Below are 19,965 nucleotides of genomic sequence, written 5' to 3' on the forward strand. Positions count from 1 at the left end.
TTATCTTTCTAAATTTGATTGTTGAGTGGGATACGTGTTTACATTTTGAGAGAGTTCTCTGTAAAACCTTTGGTGTAAAACTCAAATCATTATAGCGAAAGAACCTTCAATCTAAGGTTGATTGGAAGGAAACTGGATGTATGCATTGAGGCCAAACCAATATAAATCCTCTATTTGTATTTCTTTCCTTATCTCTTTTACTTTCAATTGAATGTGTTTAGTACTTGGATTGCAAGATAGATTCAAGAACATTCTAAGTTTGCAAAAAGATTTGAAAAGAAATTTTTTTTATTGATCACCTATCTCCAGAAGCCTCGCCCTCCCTCCCCCTCCCCCTTCCCTCTTGGTAAAGGAAACAAGGCAAATTCTTTTCTAACGGTTATAATAGTGAGTATGTGAAGGATATAGCTCCCAGTAAGGATACACCTTAAATCAAATGAATGATTAAGGTCTTGGAAAGTTGGATTGAAAATTTATTTCCCACACAAGGATGTTTTGGGTCTTTCCTTGCTTCTAGAGGAAGATGGCAAGGAGACCTTTACACTTTTACACAAGCTTTTGGCCCTTAACATCATAATTTTCTTGTTGGAGCATTCTTCAGACTTGTGCATCATGCTTTGACACTTAGAACAAAAGGTGTCTTTTATTTTCTTTTCACCTTCTTCTTTTTCTCTTTCTTTTCCTATTTTCTTTGTCATTTGTGCTTGTTTCTCTTCCACTTGAGAAGGTGTGAGAGGATGAAGTACAAACTTCATTTTATGGTGAGTGATGATTATTTCATTGGTGTGGCCATTATGTAGAGATTCTCTATAAGAAAGCCAAGGCCTTCCCAATAAAATGTGACAAGCATCCATAGGTACTATATCACATAACACACTATCTTCATAATTCCCTATGGATAGCTTGACCATCACCTGTTGATTAACTTCCAATTCCTTGTCCTCATTGATCCATTGAAGTTTATAAGATTGAGGATGAAGAAAAGTAGCTAATCCAAGCCTTTTAACCAACCTAGTGCTACAACAATTTGAACATGAGCCACTATCACAACAAGGGAACATGTTTTTTCTAAGATTTTACATCTAGTGTGGAAGATGTTATCTTTTTGTGTGTGCTCTTGTGAACTAGGTTGATTATGGAGAACCCTTCTTATCATAAGAATTTCTCCCTTACAATGATGGGCATCCTCACTTGTGCTTTCTTCTTGTTTCTTTGCACCACTTCTCTCACTTTCACTCTCACTTTCCTTATCTTGGCTACTATATACATCAATACACCTTAAGATCATGGTCTTTTTGGTGGGGCATTGTGATGCAATGTGACCTCTACCAAGACACTTGAAACACTTAATTTCACTAATGCGAGTATGAGATGATGTTCCCACCCTTAGCCTCTCTTTTTCTTTCTCTTCTCCCTCCCTAGATTCCTAGAGGGTTATTTTTCTACCACTTACTTACCCTTCCTCTTGTAGTCTTTCTTAACATTAGAGTTAGAGTGGAAAGCTTTCAAACCCTTTCTTAAGAGTTGTTGCTCTACGTTAATGCAAATTTGTACCAAGTCATTTAAGTCTTGGTAGGGCAACAATTCCACTCTATCCCTAATCTCAAGATTAAGACCACTTAGAAACCTAAAGATGATGGTCTCTTCTTCCTCCCTAATTCTTACCCTCAACATGTAGAGCTCCATATTTTGCCTATAGCTCTCAATGCTCATGTCTCTTTGTTGGAGCCTTTGGAGTTTGTCCATTAGCTCCCTATGATAGTATGAGGGAATGTGCCTTCTTCTCATGGCACTTTTCAAGTCATTCCAATAGGTGACTTAGGGAAAATTAGAGAGTCTTCTCTCTCTCACAAGGGAGGTCCACCAATACATTGCATTCCCTTGGAAACTCAATGTGGCCAATGTGACCTTTCTTTCCTCACTCACTTGATGACACTCAAAGACTTGTTCAACTTTCATCGCTCAATCTAAGTATTCCTCAACATCTTCTTTACCATGGAAATAGGGGAGGTCTACTCTTACCTCTCTTGGAGTGTGCTCTCTATCATGGATTCTATGTGGGTGAGATTAACAGTATTGGTTTACAAGCCTACTATCTACCTCATAGTGTGTAAGTTAAGTTGGAGTTTTAGAAATCCTCCTTGTATGCCAAATTTTAAGCGACTTTAGCTCTTTTGCTAAATTTTTCAAAGTGGGTTTTACATCCTCACTAGAGTTACTTCTTATTTCAAAGTAATTAGTCTTAGACATCCTTAAAGGTTTTCAAAAATATGCAATACAACAAACAAATACTTAAATTTCAAAGAAAGTTCCTTAAGAGACTTAAGGAGGCAAAAGACACCTAAGTTCACTTCCTGGAAAGGGAGGTGAATCACAATGGATTTCTTAAATACCAAACCTTTTCTAGCCAAAGTTTACCTTAGGCACTCTTGAACCAAATTTCTCAAAGGGAACTAAAGTTGAAATTAAAGTTGACACGCACTAAGCTATCACAATTAAAGAAAGAAAATAAACTAGCTATAATGATTAAGTTAGAAGAACTTTGGTTCCTCCAACCAACCAACTAAAAACGAAATTTACTAAGAAATAAAGGTTCTTGTTAGGATATGGGATTGAGCACTAAAGATTCCCCCAAGACACCTAACAAGGCTATGAGTTACAAGAGAAAAAAAGAAAGAAAGATTACAAAGCCAAAAATTACAACCAAATCAAGGCTACCTCCCAAGGTGTTTCTCTCCTTTCCTTTTGGCTAACACTCTAGACTTCAAGCTCCCTTTGGGTCTCCACAACTTAGAAGGATACCTCTAAGATATTGGATCACCTCACAAAGAGAACCTACACCACATAAAGTAACCAAAACCAAAATTGTGCAAGAAGAAACAAGGAATAAAAGCAATAAAAAGGTCCAAAAACAAGAAAGGCTTTGCAAAAGGAATTTAATTATGAAAAAACTAAGATATCCAAGAAGACAAGCAAGAAATTAAAGTTTAAGAAAGAAAGGTTAGCACTCAAAAGAAATCCTAATGAAAGGTGATAGAATAGATTTATAAAACAAAAATTACTAGAAAAAAAGTTGGTGGTTCTTGTCTTTTAACATCATAGCAAAGAATTTTAGCCACTAGAAAGTGAAGAGAAAAATCCCAAAAATAGTGAGCAAAACCTTCCAAACAGATTGCACAAAAAACAGTGGTAGTGGTCCAAGCACACAATTTTTTTTCAGCACTTTTTATAGGCTCTCTTTTGGTACTCTTTTGAAGCCTTTTGCTTAAAATCTTTTAGAACTTCTTTTTCCACTCTATTAAGGTGAACAATAAGACCACAACACACTTGGAACAGAGGTGATATATGGGTTTTAAAAGCCACAAAGACAAGAAACACAAAATAGAAGAGGATCCTACTATAATCAAAAATGGAGTTGAAAACTAAAAACATCAATAGAGAAAAAATATTTTAAGAGCTTTTCAATGACCTAATGGCAAGTATGAACCCAAAACATCAAAGATAAAACCCTCAAATGGTTGTATATGATGCAGTTTTGCAAACTAAGTTATATATTTTTTTGATGATTTTTCAAAGTTATTAGAGAAAATTGATAAGAAAAGAACTACACATGACTCTAGACAAACATGGATGGATTAAAAACTTAAAATGACTCAATCAATGAAATGCACCAAACATAAATCAATAAAAGACCCAACAAAAGCTTATTAACACAAAATGGAAACCTTATTGGTGAAAATGGAATGGTTCCAAAGGATAGTAGAAACTAGAACCATAAAACACAAAAAATGAACAAGTAAAAACTAAAAAAAAGACAAGAAAGGAAAGCATTAAACAATAAGGAAATAACAAAGGATAAAGACCAAGAAACTTAGCTCTTTGAAGAACCAAGGCTCTTGATACCAAATGATGGCAATTCTCTAACTAGGACAAGCCAAATCTAGAAGCAACGAGGCCAGCAAGAACAAGATGCAAAAGGTTTTAGATGGAATGCGAAATGGTGGTGGTATAAGGTGAAGGTTGTCATGGTTTTGGGTGTTTGAATGGTGATGGAAGGTGTGTTTGGTGGTTCTCTAAGAGAGGTTGGGCCAACTCTTAGAGGAAGGTGGCTAGAGGAGGCCACTTGGGTTGCTCTAGCCTAGGGTGACCCTAAAAGAGTAGTATGGCACAAAAATGACAGCATAACTTTACTCTAAATCAAAGGTGATTACATTATGAACATCAACTCTATTTATGAGCTAAGGTGTCCCAAAATGGGCTGAAACTTTAACCTAAAAGAGCCACCTTGTTTGGCTTGGAGAGCAATGAGAAATCCACTCCAATAGGAGGGAGACAAGTGGTAAAATCCTCTCAAATGAGAGAGTGACAAGTGGCCACTACTTATGGAAAAAATCTCCATTCATAGAGTGATACATGGCCACTAACTAGGAGGAAAACTCTCCAATGGGATGCTTCCACATGTCTAGGACGAAATTATTCTCCCTTGTTCTCCAAGCTTAGCCAAAATGTTGACTCCTTGGTCAATACAACCATTTTGAATGTCAAACCATAGTCAACTTTGGGCCTTTGCCCTTTGTTGGCTTATTTGGTCAAAATCTTATTCTACTTGCCCCAAAATACAAGGCCCAATTGAAATACTACACTACCAAGCCCATAATGCAAAGCTCAAATAAAACCTAGACTACTTAACCCATAATACAAAGCTCAAATAAAATCTAGACTACTTGGCCCAAAATATAAGGTCTAAAATTATTCTTACTCTAGTAAATCTTCATGATGGCTTAAGATGGCCCAAGAGAAAGAGTATAGGCCTATCTTCCATAGATGTCTCCAATTCTTCATGAATATGCTAGGTCATGGCAAGGGGTATACCATCAAAATCAGTTTTTGTGTTAATTACAAATGAAGTCTGGTTTTCAGTTGAACTGCTAAGTAGTGGCAAGTGTATACCATATAAGCAATGAAATGCCTAGCATAGCTTAGTTACACTTTGTGAAAACACAGCAGTAAGTGATTGAAACAATTTTCACCGAGAATTGGCCTTATTTTGATTTTTCTGGTGTGGGAGTGAAATTCAGCTTAGTATTAGATCATTACTAAGCGTCTAAGTATTTTAAATTCCTAGAGTCCTTGTTGTTTGGTCTTTTAATTCACTCCTGTAGAATTATTTTTTGAATTTGGAATCTGTTTTTTCACTTTTTGTGTTTAAAATTGGTGAGTTGGAGAGGAGATTACATTTCAGAGGTGTTCTCTGTAAAGCCTTGTTGTGAAAACTCAAATCTTTATAGTGGAAGGTCTTTCAATCTAAGGTTGATTGGAAGAGACTGGATGTAGGCATTGAGGCCGAACCAGTATAAAATGCTTTGTTTTTTTCTATCCTTAAACTCTTTTACTGCATTATTTTCATTATTGTGTTATGTGTTAAAGATCATTCTAAAGATTTCCAAAATGATAGAAATGAAAGCATTTTTATTAAAAACCAATTCACCCCTACCCCCCCTCTTGGTGTTGAGAAACAAGGCATAAAACTTCTTACACTAAGATTGAAAGCCACTTCACTATAAAGATTGAGTTATACAACAATGTTTACAGAGACCCTTTCTCAATGCCATCTCCTCTCCAACTCCATATCTAATATAGAAGAATAAAACACAAAAAGAACAATCATCTTTCTGTAGAAACCCTTTGAGACACTCCTCAAAGAAACCAAAACCTCACATTCTCTTCCTAGCCACCGGCAATAGGGAAACCACAATCCACAGATTGCAAAATCCAGAGATCCAGTTAGCATCACTGTACCTTTCTAGTACAGCGGGAAATCCACTATATTCAATGGCATAATCCATTGAACCTCTTAAGTAGCTCATAAGCTTGGAAAGTGCATCCCAATGTTCTTGATTTGGACATTGAGTGTACCTACTCAGTCTACCTACTGCATAAGCAATATCAAGTCTAGAAAAACTCATCAAGTGCAGTAAGCTCCCAATTATCTGGGCATACTGAGATTGGGACATTGATTCTCCTCTATTTTTCATTAATTTAGAGTTAGTATCATAAAGGGTACTCACTGGTTTCAGGTCATAAAACCCAAACTTCTTAAGAAGTTTCTCAATGTATTGTTCTTGAGATAGTAATATACTATCTCCCTTCCTTATAATTCTAATACCTAAAATCACATTGGCTTCACCCATGTCTTCCATTTCAAATTTTGATCCTAGAAACAATGTAGTTCTAGTGAAAATCTCATTGCATGTATCAATCATTAACATGTCATTCACATATAAATATATAATGACATATTCTCTATTTTCATATTTAGAGTACTATTAGTATCATTAGGTGAAAAAGCCAAATTTATTTTTTTGAGTAATTAAGTAAAATTACCTATACCCCCATAATTTTAAAATATTTAAGATTGGTAAACAAGATAATACCTAGTTGTGCTTCTCTCATTTGTAGGTAAGTATACGAAAAAATTACTCAAGTACCTAGCCTCATCTTCTTATTTCTTTTTCTTTCTCTTGAGAGAAATCTTCTCCACCTTTCCTCAAACATTACAAAGGCACGACACATGAAAATTAGGATTCATCATCCTAACTCCAACGAACTCCAAGTTGTCGCCTTGTCTCCCTCTTCTTCATCCTCATCCATGGTCCCTACAAATGCGATTAGAAGTCACCGCTGCTGCGAACGCGTTGACAGCCTCCGGAAGTTCTGTCTTGAGAAGACCTCGACTTTTGACATGTCCGAAAGTGATTTCGCGAAGACCGTTTGAGTTCCAGAAACAATGGTTTGGCTCTTCGAAGGCATGTTGTTGATGTCATCCATAAGTCCTTAAGATTGTTGTAAAAAGCTGACAGAATCACGAACAAAATTTCCTGAGGCGTGTAGTTTCACTGTCCTTAAGGACTTATCCACAGTGTATTGTGCAAGTCCCCCAAGATACAACAGGAACTTCCCATAACATTTCTGAGGATCTCAGAACTAGTAAGGATCTCTAAAGAGAGTATAAAATAATCCCAGAATATTTTTAGGAAAAGAAGAAAAGAGTAAGAATGAAACTAAGAGAATAGAGAATAAGAGAAGAGTGATTTCTGATGATTATTTTTGAGTGACTGGAGTGCTTTATGTATAGAGCCTATGATGGAACTAACCCTCCTTAGCTTGAGGAGTAATTCACGTAAAGAGTGACACCAGCTGGCAAAAAACTTCCAACATTAAAAAAACTAAAGCAAAAAATTCGGTGGTTGTGGAGAGAGAAAAGCAACGTTCAAAAACAACCCTAAAGTTCGCGAGAAAATCACGAATGGATTTTGCAATTCTGTTATGCACATTATTTTTATAAAATATATATATATATATATATATATACATGTATATATATATATATATATATATATATATATGTATACATATATATATATATATATATATATATATATATATGTATATATGTATATAAAGTGATTAATCATTTTAAATTGTTTAACCGAATAATTCAATATTCAATACATATATTGTCTTTCATAAAACATGGAGGTAGTATATAATTTTTGTATTAAGTCTTATATTGTATAGATTGATCGGTCTATGTAGCCCAATCGGTTAACCACATAGAAAGTCATCCCTGTGACCCCAAAACAATGTTAGCCGAACAATCGTCGATCGACTTGGTAACCGTTCGGTATTTTGCACATTAAAGATTCCATAATTTGATTAACAAGGTAAAACCATGCTTATGAGATATTGGGTCGTGATTGAGCCAACCTTAATCAAAAGCCCCCTTTGAAACATATAAATACAGAAGTAAGGTAGGTGATTGCATTTATTAGACCTTTAAGACTTAATTGTGATAATCGATTGGTATAGTTGAAAACTGACTTAAGTGTTGGAGTGCCTTTAACAGGTACCCACCCGCTTGGACTTGGACCTTAAAGAAGAAGATTTGATAAGACATTGAGAAAGATAGACAATCTGTATCAAGGAAGTGACACAAAGTGTGAAGGTATAGTTCTTAACCCCACATACCGAAACAAATCTCAAATGTGAAACTAAGACTAACTCAATAACAATTCGTAAATAAACAAAATACGAGCGCATATAATTACGAATTATTAAAGAAACAAATAATGCAACATATATCAAACATGCAAAATAAATATGTTAAACATAAAAAATATACTTATATACAAATATACATTAAATTTTTATGAACTAGAGAGCACGAAACTAGTTGTAACCGATTTCCAAACGTATGAAGTGAGGAACTAAAAACCTGAAGAAAAAAATACAAAAACATTTTATAAAATACCAAAAATGAAAAAACAAAATCACATGGACCGGTAACAATGGTGGGTGACAACAGGGTCTCAAGGAGATTAAGGAAAAGGAAGATAAGTTGGGAACAATGGACAATGGTAGTGGTAACTACGAATAGTGGTGGCTGAAGGCATAATGAAAATGGTTGTAGACCGTGGTGAATCAAAATGGGGGAGTGGAACGAAAAAGGGAAGGAAAGACAGATGACAGCACTAGTGAACGCAACAATTTGCAGTGGTGAACGGAGCAAAGAAGTTCACAAAATCGATGATGCAAGGACAAAGCACGGTGATGAGTTCGTAAATTTTTTGCCTAAATTTATCCTAGGCAGACATTTGGGTTTAGTTATTAATAAAATTGAAGCAATAATACATCTATTAAAAACTGAGGCATAATGTCTACGAATAAAAGAAAAATATTTTTCGTAGCAATTTTTAATTTTTTTTAATTTTTTTAATTTTTTGGCCTTGAGTAGAGAGAAATCAAAACCATTAAGATATATTGTCTTAGTTAAGTAAAAATATGAAGCATAATGTCTTTGAATAAAATAATAAAAATATTATTTTTATTGACAATTTTGAAATTTTTTCCAACTTTTTAGTCTCGTGTCTATGAAACCATAAATATATATGACTTCAGTTCTACAAAAAACTAAGTCATAGATGTATATGGATTCGGTTTTGCGAAAAATCAAGATCATGTGCTATTTTCAAGATAAAAAAATTAAATAAGAAAAAATTACAATTTTGAAATTTTTTATAACTTTTTTGTCAGGAAAATCGAAATCGTAAAGATATATTATGGCTTCACTTTTGTGAAAATTAAGACCATATATCCTTCTAATATAAAATTTTTAAATAAATAGCAGGATTTTTTAAAAATTTTGAAATTTTTATGGCACTTTTTAACATCGGATCTATAATAACTGAAATCTTATATATAGTTTTGGTTATTTGAAAACTAAAACCAAATCTTGTTATTAAATAATTAAAAATAATAATAATAATTTTGAAAAATTGTAAAAGTTGTGTAGTTTTCAATTTCAGTTCTGGAATAGCTGAAATCAAAAGAAGTATATGACTTTGATTTGTATGCAATCGGGTATTTTAACATTATCACTATTTGTTTTCTTCAAAACTAAAATATATCATAAATTAAAAAACCAAATATGCACTGGTAGATAAAGATCTTTTATATATATATATATATGTAATACAATTTGTTTCTTTCATTTTTATTATTCTTATGTAACCTAGAACTTTTAATAATATTTCTCCTTTAAATCCACGTTGACAAAAGTTTCACTCAATTGACGGTAATTAAGTAATACTTTTTCTTTTTGTGGTTTAAACTTAAGGAAAACGTGAATGATTAGGATAAAGTCGAACAACATAATCAATGGAAAATACTAATCTATTAAATGAAAGGTTTTGAAGACTTAAACATCACCTCAAATAGCTTATCCTTTCAAATATAAGACTCCTAACCCATAAGGGTAAACTTAACAGTATTCATTTGACTGACAGCCAATGAACAAATTCTGGTAGTTTATATCAGCATGAAAGTGGAATGAAATTGTTGTTCATTATTCATCATATTGCGATGGAAGTAATGAGACACATGGACCCAGACGATGAATATATCATGCTTCGCGCACTTGCATGGCTCAGTGCCTTTTACGTCAGCTTATACACATATGTATTTATGGGTCCCATTCAACCCTAATAGCACGTTAATTGCGTTTCCTTTTTCAATTCAAAACCTTTCTATCCAACATAAAATCATGAATATGGAGGACCACATATCTCACACTCCTACATCATGCGCACCATAAATGTTTATCTAATTCTTTCTATTTAAAATGCATTATTTGAAGTAGAATATACTTTTAAAAAAACATAATAAATTCAATTAAAAATACATTATTGGATTTACTATCTATGTCGTATTTTTCATGAGTGTATTAAATGAGATTGTGCAATCAATAACTTTTTTTGGAATCAGAAATATATCATGGTTGTATAATTTGGAATGTATTACATTCATGGAAATATACGTTTTAAATTATACAATTCAAAAAAATATATATATATAAATATATATATGTCGCAACCGGAATCGCGACGGGACGACGATCCAAAAAGAAACGGGTTTCGAAAAGAGATTTGGAGTCGCCACCATAGTTTATTATGGAAAACTACGGAAAAACCTCCAAACGATAAAGCACGGTCCACGAAAACCAAAGATTGGGTTCGAGAGTCGGTTACGCGTGGGGAAGGTGTTAGCACCCTAAGGCAGTACCTTTAACTAAATGCACGAATATGATGTGGTTTTCAAAATGTTTAATTATCCCCTAAAATAAAATTCTAAATAAACAAAACATATTTTTTTAGTTTTTTGGGCCCGACAAGGATTGACCTTGCTCCTACGTATTCTCATTCAAAATGAGAAATCAGGGTTACGTAGTTCTAGTAAGAGATTGTTTGTTGTTTGGAAAAGCAGATGTTTTTAATCTTTGGAGATTTTATGTTTTTAATATTTTCGAGAAAAAGAAGGTAATGAATACTAGGCCAACGCGAACGGTCGCACGAGTACTCATACCTTTAAAACGATATTTAAATATGTTTAATTATTTTAAAAAAAAAGAAATAACGATATTAAGCACTAGGACGATGCGGACGATCACACGAGCACTCATACCGTTATTTACTTATTTAGGAAGACTTGAGAGTATTGAGTGCTAGGCTGATGCGAACGATCGCACGAGCACTCATACCATCGTTTAATATTACGTAAATAAGAGAGAAAAGTATTGAACACTAGGACGATGCGAACGATCACACAAGTGTTCAACCTTTAAACGTATTTTTGAAATTTTATTTAAGAAGAAGAAAAGGCTTTTTTAGCACAAGGACGACGCGAGCGGTCACACGTGTGCTTAACCTTCAAAACGTATTTTTTGTAAATTTTATTTAAGAAAAGAGGAAAAGGTTTTTAGCGCAAGGACGACGCGAGCGGTCACACGTGCGCTTAAACCTTTAAAAATTTTTGTAATAATTTTTATAAGAAAGAAGAAGAGGTTTTTAGCACAAGGACGACGCGAGCGGTCACACGTGCGCTTAAACCTTTAAAATATTTTTGTAATAATTTTTATAAGAAAGAAGAAGAGGTTTTTAGCACAAGGACGACGCGAGCGGTCACACGTGCGCTTAAACCTTTAAAATATTTTTTTTGCAAATTCTTTTATTTAAAATATTGTATTATTACATATATATTTAAGGATAAATAGATGTTTAAAATAAATAAATAGAACAAAATAAAATAAGACAATAAAGGAAAATAAAATAAATAACCAAAACAAAAAAAAAAGAAATGGGAGAGGCTGAACGGACGTTCGGGACAGTATTCAGAATAGCGAGCGTTCGTTGGGGAGAGGACGAACGTTTAGAAATGTGAGCTGAATGACGAGCGTTCGTCTAGAGATATAACGAACGGACGTTTAGACAGAGAGGCTAAATGACGAACGCTCGTTATTGAACGGACGTTTAAACAGTGACTTAATGACGAACGTTCGTTATTGAAATAACGAACAGACGTTCAAAAATGGAAGCTTAAGGACGAACGTTCGTTATTGGAATGACAAACGGACGTTCAAAAATGTAAGCTTAAGGACGAAAAATCGTTATTGACACGACGAACGGACGTTCAAAAATGTAAGCTAAAGGACGAACGTTCGTTATTGACACGACGAACGGACGTTCAAAAATGTAAGCTTAAGGACGAACGTTCGTTATTGACACGACGAACGGACGTTCAAAATGTAAACTAAAGGACGAACGTTCGTTATTCACACGACGAACGGACGTTCAAAAATGTAAGCTTAAGGACGAACGTTCGTTATTGACACGACGAACGGACGTTCAAAAATGTAAGCTAAAGGACGAACGTTCGTTATTGACACGACGAACGGACGTTCAAAAATGTAAGCTTAAGGACGAACGTTCGTTATTGACACGACGAACGGACGTTCAAAAATGTAAGCTTAAGGCGAACGTTCGTTATTGAAATGACGAACAGACGTTCAAAAATGTAAGCTTAAGGACGAACGTTCGTTATTGAGACGACGAACGGACGTTCAAAATGTAAGCTAAAGGACGAACGTTCGTTATTGACACGACGAACGGACGTTCAAAAATGTAAGCTAAAGGACGAACGTTCGTTATTGACACAACGAACGGACGTTCAAAAATGTAAGCTTAAGGACGAACGTTCGTTATTGGAATGTCAAACGGACGTTCAAAATGTAAGCTAAAGGACGAACGTTCGTTATTGACACGATGAACGGACGTTCAAAAATGTAAGCTTAAGGACGAACGTTCGTTATTGACACGACGAACGGACGTTCAAAAATGTAAGCTAAAGGACGAACGTTCGTTATTGACACGACGAATGGACGTTCAAAAATGTAAGCTTAAGGACGAACGTTCGTTATTGACACGACGAACGGACGTTCAAAAATGTAAGCTTAAGGACGAACGTTCGTTATTGAACAAACGTTTAAACAGTGTAGCCTAATGACGAACGTTCGTTATCGGAAATGACGAACGGACGTTCGTTGGGGAGATGGCTAACAAATAGTCCGTCCAAGAAATGTCCGAATGGACGTTTGAATACGAGACTAAATAACGAGCCTTCCAAAAGGGCCTAAGGTTCCCGGACGTGCGTTCAATTCTGGGCCTGGCCTAGTTGAATGGTTTCTAACCTAGAATTTCCTAGGGGTTCAGGAGGTTCATCCTCATTCCCACTCCCCAGCTCACGCCTTCTCTAGAGACCCAAGGTCTCCTGCTCGACACCACAAGCTCACCGCCGCCTCTGCCATAGCCGGCCACCGACACTTCAAACAGAACGCGCCTTGGCCTCGCCGGCGATACCTCGCGCCACCAGAACCACCGTCAGCCAAGACACCACCGTCTCCATTCTTCTCTCTTCAAAAACCAGCAATTCTCAGGGAGGGTTTTCCTCCACCTTCATCTCCGATCCGTTCGTGTCATCATCACCCATTAACATCAACTTTTACCATCCATGACGAACACAAACACTGCCACAATAAGGCTCCCCGTGCCTATCCTCGTCCTCCTCCTCAGCCACCTCCTTGGCCACCTACACAGTCACCATCACACAGCGGACTACCACTTCCAAACCGCCAACCACAAAACAACCAGCCACTCCTTTCCTCTCAAGCCTGCCCAAAGTAGGGGTATTAAGCCATCGCCTCCAGCGTCCCATTCATCCTCACCGAAAGAGCGAATCCAGTGGAGGAGATTTCGAATTTCAGAGGGTCCATTTGAGTTTTGTGACGTAAGGGTTTCACGAAAAATGGTGCAATGAGTAAAGTGGATATTACTGGGTTAGCGTTTTTTGGCAGTGATTTTTACTGAGTTTCCAACGAGAGTATGATGTATGTATATGGTAACTATGGAATCAAGCTGATCGATGATGATAGCAAGCGGTCATGGAGAAGGATGATGACCACACACCATAGTGTTTTTGAACAGATTATAGGTAATCCTCGTATGCGTTATCATTCTAATTTTATCATACTTCATGAGAAAGAGAATAAAGGATAAGCTACATACCTGAGAATTCCTCTGGTATTCGTCACTTCAGATCTCCTCTGCCTCCCCCCGATGATCTCCTCCCGTCACCCTCTAAAACCTTTCTTTTCTCCTCTGATCGCTCTCTCCGCTCTTTCCTTCCAAAGATCTCGGGCCCCCAAAATCCCCTCTAACCACCTGGTCCCCTTTTTTCTCTTTCCAAAATCTTAGAAAAATCCTTTCTAACAAACCCGGTCCCCCTCCTTCGGACACGTCTCACATACCCATTTCCCCCGTTTTTTTTATTTATTTATTTTTTTTAACTATTTTGATTAATTGACTTTATTAAAACAAATTGCAGATAGAAATTGAATTAAAAGCAAAAATCTAAATACATAAAAAATAGAATAAAACAAAAAGATGAAATAAAATAAAAGAAAAATAAAAAACACATTTTTTACAACCCGGACAAAATTGAGTGTTGACAGCTGCCCCTCTTTACTTAGATATTACTAAATAATATGAAAATTTAATCTTTTCGTATTATTTAAGTAAGGCTAAGTAAAGATAAAGACACTAATTTTGTCCGGGTTTCAATCATGAAAGAAAACAGACAAAATGGTTCAAGTCACGATGTCAAACGACCAATGTCAAGTAAAGTATCAGTGACAAAAAACTAAAACCTGGATTTGACCATTGCCTCACAGAGGGGCAAACTCACAGAACATAAATTTAAATCCGACCATTGCCATGCAGAGGGTCAATAACAGAAAACTAAAACCTGGATTTGACCATTGCCTCGCAGAGGGCCAAACTCACAGAACAGAATTTTAAATCCGACCATTGCCATGCAAAGGGTCGATAACAGAAAACTAAAACCTGGATTTGACCATTGCCTCGCAGAGGGCCAAACTCACAGAACAGAAATTTAAATCCGACCATTGCCATGCAGAGGGTCGATAACAGAAAACTAAAACCTGGATTTGACCATTGCCTCGCAGAGGGCCAAACTCACAGAACATAAATTTAAATCCGACCATTGCCATGCAGAGGGTCGATAACAGAAAACCAAAACCTGGATTTGACCATTGCCTCGCAGAGGGCCAAACTCACAGAACAGAAATTTAAATCCGACCATTGCCATGTAGAGGGTCGATAACAGAAAACTAAAACCTGGATTTGACCATTGCCTCGCAGAGGGCCAAACTCACAGAACAGAAATTTAAATCCGACCATTGCCATGCAAAGGGTCGATAACAGAAAACCAAAACTTGGATTTGACCATTGCCTCGCAGAGGGCCAAACTCATAGAACAGAAATTTAAATCCGACCATTGTCATGCAGAGGGTCGATAACAGAAAACTAAAACCTGACTTGCAGCTTTGAAAAGTTGATAAATGCCGAGTAAAACATGAAGATTTTGCAAACAATTCTCCTCGCTTCCTCTAAGATGATGTTATGTCATGATGATGCGTGGATGCATAGACACATGAGACTTTCATTTGGTTTGTTTTTTTTGCTCTCGCTTTTCATCATCATCATTTTTTTTTATTTTTTTTTTTTTGAAAATTCCATGCTTGGAATCCATTGTTAATATTGTCATCAAACACGATGTACGTTCAAAACGCATTCCTTAAAAACAACGTTGATAGGGGTACAACCCTTTGATGAGCAGGAAGAAAGTGTAACCCTGAGTTAAAATTCTTTTTATCGCTTTTTGCAATCCAAATTAACTTGAACCCTATAGGATGTGGAAGAATGGTTATGAAAAGCAGATGAATAATGATTTTCTGTGAGCAAATATTAACGTATGCGTGTCCCTTATTTGGGGGAAAGTGCTATTAACATGTTGGGCTCCCATACTGCCCCAATTTTGCACAATAAGTATGCTTTGGAAAAGCGAAAAGGTTTGGGTATGAAAGATTCCCCCAAATTGGATAACCTTCGATTGACAGGGAGATCCTCTTTTTTTTTTTTTAAACTGAATGCGTCGTTCACCACATCATTCTATTTCCAAGTTAAATTCGTGAGAAAGATTAGGACAAACAGTCTTCAGTCAGCGTGGACTTTTATTGACTTGTACCGTGGCTAAAGGTCAAAGGGTTTTGAAAGAAAGGATAATGAAGGCCCAAATAAGTGTTTGACGGTTAAAGTCTTTAAACAAGAATCATTTGCAAGGTGCCCAGTCAACTGTCTTTAGAGATTTGAACTTCAGGCATCCTTTATTGTTGTTTTTTTTCTTTCCCTTTGGATCATTCTTTTTGTTGCCCCTGCTGTGGTCCTTTATGATACTTTCCTTTTCATTTTTGTTTCGTTTTTCTTTCTTCCTTTTAGAGATTTCCTCCTCAACTTTGGATGCTTATGATGTATGTTTTTAAGTTGACGTCGATATGCTAATGATTCTTGTCTAGGGTGATGAAAACAATTATGAATTTTGGCTCAAAAGGGGTGCAATTGGATGAACTGCTTTTGACGATTGGATAACGAAAAAATGGCCACACGTCACTCTGAATCTTGTTTGTCTGACTTTCTCTTGAATTTAAACCTGAAACAAAACTATGTAGTGTTTGACACATCCCCTTCATTTTTCTTTTGCTTTATTTCCTTTGTTTTCTCCTCTTTTTTTTTTATTATTTTTTTTTGTTTTTTTTTTGTTTTTTTTTTTGTATCTCCCTGATCAACGGATTATCGGTGATATGTAACATAATGAAAACTGCCCCAATATTAGGCGTATGGCGAAATCCTTCATCTTACGGGAAACGAAAAAAAAAATTAGGGTTCAAGTAATGTGAATGCAGATGCTTTATCAAGAAAGAACACTTGTTACTCCCAAAACCTCGAATCAGGGAAGTACTCACCAACTGTATTTTTCACAATTTTTTTCGAAAATACTATGTCCTTGACAACTTTATTATCAACAAATTCAACATGTGACCTTTCTTTTTTTGTTACCTTTTTTCCGTTTTTCCTTTTCGACATCCTCCAGGACCGAGCTCGCCAACCTGATATACCTGTGATGCTTTTATCAACACGCATTTACTTATTTTCATTTTCATTTCCCCTTAACTACTTAACAGCTCAGCGTGACATGCAATATTTCAGATGGAATGCAAACAACCAAAATATGAATGAAATCACGTGAACTTTATTTAGTGAAAAAACACAGAGTACAATAAGCTTTAAAGATAATATCAACATCCCTTTAATAGCAACCACTATCACGGAATCATTATGCGTAAAACTTTTTTACTGCATCAGAATTAACTGGCAATGGTAACTCCTCTCCGTCCATTCTCGTGAGAATTAGTGCCCCACCAGAAAATGCTTTCTTCACTACAAATGGCCCTTCATAATTTGGAGTCCATTTGCCTCTATGATCCTTTTGTATGGGTAGAATCTTCTTCAACACCAGCTCACCTTCATGAAATTCTCTTGGGTGTACCTTTTTGTCAAATGCCTTCTTCATTCTTCTTTGGTACAATTGTCCATGGCATACTGCTGTTAATCTTTTTTCGTCGATGAGATTGAGCTGGTCGAAACGAGCTTGAACCCATTCCGCCTCTTCTAATTGGGTTTCCATTAAAACTCGTAAGGACGGAATTTCCACTTCAAACGGAAGTACTGCTTCCATTCCATATACAAGCGAGAAAGGCGTTGCCCCAGTCGATGTTCGTACAGAAGTGCGATAACCATGTAAAGCAAAAGGAAGCATTTCATGCCAATCCTTATATGTGACCACCATCTTCTGCACAATCTTCTTGATATTTTTGTTAGCAGCCTCCACTGCCCCATTCATCTTTAGACGATAAGGAGAAGAATTAAGATGATGAATTTTGAATTCCTCACATAACTCTGTCATCATCTGGTTATTCAAGTTAGTGGCATTATCAGTGATGATCCTGTTAGGGAGCCTGTATCTGCAAATCAACTCCCTTTTTATGAACTTGGTCACCACCTTTCTGGTCACATTAGCATAAGAAGCGGCCTCAACCCACTTGGTGAAGTAGTCGATTGCGACTAATATGAAACGATGTCCATTTGACGCCTTTGGCTCTATAGCTCCGATGACATCTATTCCCCACATCGAAAAGGGCCATGGTGTAGACAACACGTTCAAGGTCGTGGGTGGAACATTGATATTACTTGCGTATACCTGGCATTTCTCACACTTTCTCACATGTGTACAGCAATCATTTTCCATAGTCAACCAAAAATACCCCGCTCTCAGTATCTTCCTGGCCATTGAGTGCCCATTCATGTGCGTGCCAAATGTACCCTCGTGTACTTCTTTTAGTATCAGCTCGGCTTCTTTTGCATTTACGCATCTAAGGAGAACCATATCATGATTCCTCTTATATAGAATATCCCCACTCAAAATGAAACTGCCAACCAACCTCCTTAACGCCCTTTTATCGTTTTCTGATGCCTTCTCTGGATATTCTCGGGTCCTAAGATAATGCTTGATATCAAAGTACCAAGATTTACCATCTACCTCCTCTTCGATAAAATGACAATACGCTGGCTTCGCATGACTCTTCATTTCAATCATTGGCAATTCTGCATCTTGATCAACTTCAAACATCGATGACAAGGTAGCCAATGCGTCTGCTAATTGATTATCTTCTCGCGGTATATGATTAAACGTGATGGAATCGAAATACTCAATTAATCCCCTGATGTAAGCTTGGTATGGAATTAATTTAGTATCCCTAGTCTCCCATTCTCCCTTCAATTGATGGATGACCAAAGCTGAATCTCCATATACATCCAGAATTTTTGCTTTAGACTCTATTGCTGCTCGAATACCCATGGCACAGGCTTCATATTCTGCGATATTATTCGTGCAATTAAAACACAACCTTGTCGTCATTGGAATGTATTGATTCTTAGGAGAGATAAGCACTGCCCCTATTCCATGCCCCATTACATTCGAGGCCCCATCGAATAATACCGTCCATGCTTTTTCATCTTTGTCCTCTTTGTTCTCAGCAAATAAAGCCATGATATCTTCATCAGGAAATTCAGGTTGCATCGGCTGATAATCACTAATGGGTTTATGGGCTAAATATTCCGCTAAAGCGCTACCCTTGATAGATTTCTGAGTAACATATACAATGTCGTACTCTGACAATAGCATCTGCCATCGAGCTATCCTTCCAGTGAGAGCAGGCTTTTCAAAAATATACTTGATAGGATCCATCTTGGATATCAACCAAGTAGAGTGGCTCAACATGTATTGCCTTAGACGATGAGTAGCCCACGCCAGTGCACAACAAGTTCGCTCTAACGACGAATATCGTTGTTCGCAATCTGTGAATCTTTTGCTCAAGTAATATATAGCATGCTCTCTTTTCCCGTCTTCATCATGCTGATCCAATACACAACCCATTGAATTATCCAATACAGTCAAATACAAAATGAGCGGTCTTCCTGGCATAGGTGGACGCAATACAGGAGGGTCTTGCAGGTATTGTTTGACCTTTTCAAAAGCAACTTGACAATCTTCATTCCAGACTACGGCCTGATTTTTCCGTAGTAATTTGAACATTGGTTCACAAGTAGCAATTAATTGGGAGATGAACCTAGCAATGTAGTTCAATCTTCCCAAAAAACCTCGAACCTCCTTTTCTGTTCTGGGCGCAGGCATTTCCGTTATCGCTCTTACTTTGTCAGGATCAACTTCTATCCCTCTTTGGCTGACAATAAAGCCCAACAATTTTCCAGACTTTACTCCAAACGTGCATTTGGCAGGATTTAACCTGAGTTTGTACTTTCTTAGCCTCTCAAATAATTTCCTTAGATTGAAAATATGCTCCTCTTCTAATTCAGACTTTGCAATCATGTCATCCACATAAACTTCAATTTCCTTATGCATCATATCATGAAAAAGTGTCACCATTGCCCTTTGGTATGTTGCCCCAGCATTCTTGAGTCCGAAAGACATCACCTTATAACAGAATGTTCCCCACAACGTGATAAAGGTCGTTTTCTCCATATCTTCCGGTGCCATTTTAATTTGATTATATCCCGAGAATCCATCCATGAACGAAAA

At 36.5% G+C, this 19,965-nt stretch overlaps 1 pseudogene; it reads right to left on the reverse strand.

The window, feature by feature from the left end:
* Positions 1-473: 473 nt before the first annotated feature.
* LOC148193991 (uncharacterized) lies at positions 474-18,462 on the reverse strand (annotated as a pseudogene).
* Positions 18,463-19,965: the final 1,503 nt, after the last annotated feature.

The sequence above is a fragment of the Vigna umbellata genome, chromosome 8 (assembly GCF_029865625.1).
Source record: "Vigna umbellata cultivar VRB3 chromosome 8, Vumbellata_1.0, whole genome shotgun sequence".
In the NCBI taxonomy this organism is placed as follows: domain Eukaryota; kingdom Viridiplantae; phylum Streptophyta; class Magnoliopsida; order Fabales; family Fabaceae; genus Vigna; species Vigna umbellata.